Source organism: Eutrigla gurnardus, assembly GCF_963514095.1.
Source record: "Eutrigla gurnardus genome assembly, chromosome: 8".
Lineage (NCBI taxonomy): Eukaryota > Metazoa > Chordata > Actinopteri > Perciformes > Triglidae > Eutrigla > Eutrigla gurnardus.
In genome coordinates, this window is record NC_139922.1 from 15,564,828 (window position 1) to 15,568,771 (window position 3,944).

Genomic DNA, 3,944 nt, shown 5'->3' on the forward strand with positions numbered 1-3,944 from the left:
CGATCTGATTCTGTTGGAATGTTACAAACTGCTTTGCTCAACACTTTTAGCATTTCTGATTTTCTAATGCTAAATACTTGGTTGATTACTCTCAGAGTGAAGTACATGAATATACTGACTCCACATAATACCTGTACTGTACACCGATGAAATCATTTAATTCTCTCCACATAAAATCAGTCAACAAATATAATCCGTACAATTCCAAAAGCTGCATTTGTCCACCTGACACTTTGGGTGGTGGATTCCTGGCAGCCACTCAATAGATTACCGTTATTTTTATGGTAATCTGGTGCTTTATGGTGAGCGAAGCAGCCACTTGTATGTTTTACCAACCCTGATATTGTCCATAGAATACAGCCTCTTCCTCTCCTTACGCTTCTTCCTCTCTCATCCTCACTCTCCTTCGTTCTCTGACTACAAGGTTGCCTTCCTGATTGTTAGTTCAAATTTAATTTAAATTTATGTTTAGGCAGTAAAAATGCAAACACATTTGATGACACACCGTTTCTTACATTCGACGATGCATGTTCAAGAAAGAAATCTCTTGCAAACATTGGGCAAAACACGCCTGGAATTGGCAGCGAACACACACACACACACACACACACACACACACACACACACACACACACACACACACACACACACACACACACACACACACACACACACACACACACACACAAATAGACCTGAGGTAAGTTCACCTCTCTCTGAGAACTTTGCAAACATGGAGGCAGTGAGAGTGAGAGGAAGAAAGAGAAAGAGAGAAAGAGGAGGAGGAGGAGGAGGAGGAGGAGGAGGAGGAGGTCAAAGCAGAGTACCAGTGAAGACATCACTTGTGATGTGGACAAGGTGAAGGGACCAGACTGTCACAGAACGTGGGATCCATAAACCATCCGCCATCTCTTACACAATTCTTTTGAATACCTTGCACTGTAATTTTTTTGTTGTAATTCTGGTTTCTGTGAGTTTACCATAGCTTATTATATTGCTCATTGCTACGGCTTTTTTGAGTGTTTTTGCTGTAAAAACCTGCATAACCTGTATATTCTTTTCCGAAGCCTATTTTTGTGTTCATTGAAATGCGATGTACTGGAACAATCTTTAACAGAAACCTTCATGAAAAATTGAACCAAACTCCAATGTTTGGTATAAAGAACATTCGTGTGCTGCTGCCGTTCTATGCCATTTTGACATAGAAGTGAGATGTTTCTCTCGGCTTGCATGTAGAGTTTTTGTTCTATGTTCTATGTCAAAGTGAAACCATAATTAAAACTTCATAATCCTTTTTCAAAATGGCCTTTTTGCATGCACCGTTTGAATGACTCTTTCAAAGCGGAAACAATGAACTGATGCACTTTATACACTGCTATTCTTTAGTAATTTCAATACCTTTTTACAAAGAAATATCCTCATAAAGGCCTCTGTGAAAGATTATTCCAGTACATCTACTTGCATTTCAATGAACACAAATTTTGAAAGGCATCAGAAAAAACATATTTTGCCATTACAGGCTTTTTTCACAACAATAAACAATAACATGTGCAAGTGCAATGGCAAAGAAGAACAAATAGTATTGTAAGGGAGGGTGGAAGGTTTAGGATCCTGTCTTCTGGGTCTGGCCACTTCATCTCATCCACATCACAAGCAATGTCATCCCTGGTCCCATTCCTCCTCCTCCTCCTCCTCCTCCTCCTCCTCCTCCTCCTCCTCCTCCCCCTCCTACTCCTGGCTCCATGTTTTCATGTCTGTGTGTGTGGGCGTGTTTATGGCCGATTTCAGGTATGTTTTGTATCTTGAATAGAAGCATGTTCCCAAAGATTGCGAGAATTTCATTCATGAACGTGCGTGTCTAATGTAAGAAACAGTAGGCACTGCTTCGTAAAATGTACGTTGGGGAGTTGCAAAGATAAAGCAAAGCGGAATATTTGTGTTTTGGAGCCTTTGTTTACAGTTTTCAACAATTGCTAACACATAAAAAGCGCAAATTCGGCACAATTTGCACAACCTTCACATCATGTACCAATCGCTCGACTCAATTTGGCACAACTTCACACTCCCTTATGCATTCGACTCTGACTGTCCTTCTTTACACTCTGATGTCAACTACACATCACCTTGTTGTCAAAACACTACAATGTTCAGATCTTACACACACTTCTCAAGTGAAACCTCAAAGCATCAACCTACAACACAAACATGTTTAAATCTCTAAACATTCAGGTCTGTCGAGCAATTTGTAATCAGGACTGCAGCATAAAAGTGTCTTCAACCTCCGTTTTGTTTGGTGAAGAATGGAGAACTTTGAAGAGAGAGACAACCGGAGAAGAAGAGGGGTAAGAGTGAGAGGAGGAGGAAGAGGAGGAGGAGAGGGAGGAGGGGGAGGACAAGAAGGAGGAGGACAAGGGAGAGGAAGATGAGGAAGATGAGGACAAGGAGGAGGAAGAGTAAGAGGAGGAAGATGAGGACAAGGAGGAGGAAGATGAGGACAAGGAGGAGGAAGAGTAAGAGGAGGAAGATGAGGACAAGGAGGAGGAAGATGAGGACAGGGATGAGGAGGTAGAGGAAGGGGAGGAAGAGTAAGAGGACAAGGAGGAAGAGGACAAGAAGGAGGGAGAGGAAGAGGAGGACAAGGAGGAGGAAGAGGAGGACAAGGAGGAGGACGAGGGGGACAAGAAGGAGGAGGTAGGAAGACAAGGGGAGGAGGAACAGGAGGACATGGAGGAGGACAAGGAGGAGGAAGAGTAGGAGGACAAGGAGGAGGAAGATGAGGACAAGGAGGAGGAAGAGTAAGAGGACAAGGAGGAGGAAGATGAGGACAAGGAGAAGGAGGACAAGGAGAAGGAGGACAAGGAGGAGGATAAGGAAGATGAGGACAAGGAGGAGGAAGAGTGGGAGGAAGATGAGGACAAGGAGAAGGATAAGGAGGAGGAGGACAAGGAGAAGGAGGACAAGGAGGAGGATAAGGAAGATGAGGACAAGGAGGAGGAAGAGTGGGAGGAAGATGAGGACAAGGAGGAGGATAAGGAGGAGGAGGACAAGGAGAAGGAGGACAAGGAGGAGGAGGAGGAACAAAAAACAAACAAAATTCTGCCTAATTCATTTTTCTGAAGGGGGGGAGCAGACTGGTTAGAGTACTGTCCTCTGTGTACCGAAATAAAACATTTTGCTGCATATTTGTGCTGTTTTATGTGTGACTATGAAACCAGTAGACCTACACTGAGACATTTTACAAAAGGAGGAATGGCTCCTTCTCCAGTCATCGTCATTCGGTGTGTTCCATTTCTTATGATTGTGTTTTCAATTTTGCACTTCAGTGTGCTGTAAATGCCTGTGCAGCAAATGCTTAGTTGTGTGTACTCGATGAATGGTATGTTTGTGTGTGTGTGTCTGTGTGTGTGTGTGTGTGTGCCATTTGAAAATGTGGCTGTGTGTACCAAATGAAAACACGAGTTCCATTTTGTGAACAGTGATGAGATTTGATGGCAAAGAGTCATCTTGCAAAGGGAGTGTCAGGCTGAGCATTTTGTGTGTGAAGTTTTCAGTTTTGTGTGTGCAGTTCTGAGAAAGCCATTTTTGTTTTGAGAAACGTGTGTGAACAATTGTGAAAAACTGAAAAGCACGGTTGAAGAAGTGTTTTTAATGCTTTTTCTTGAAGCATTCGCTTTTAGTGTGGAAGCAATCGTAAAAACTGTAAGAACGCAGGTGTCTGTTCACCTGACGGCCGTGTTTGATCAATTAGTATATAAAAAGTATGTTGAAACGGGCGCTGTCACGCCTTCATGTTGGATTCCTGCGTTCAATGTAGAGAAGTGTGTTGAGGGTTTTGCAAAAAATGTTGGGCTGAGAATGAGCTCCTTGAGTGTCACTTTCAATAATTGTGCCTTATGTCTCCTTTTAGTGTGAAAACACCTGTATTTAACAATTTTATATTTAGT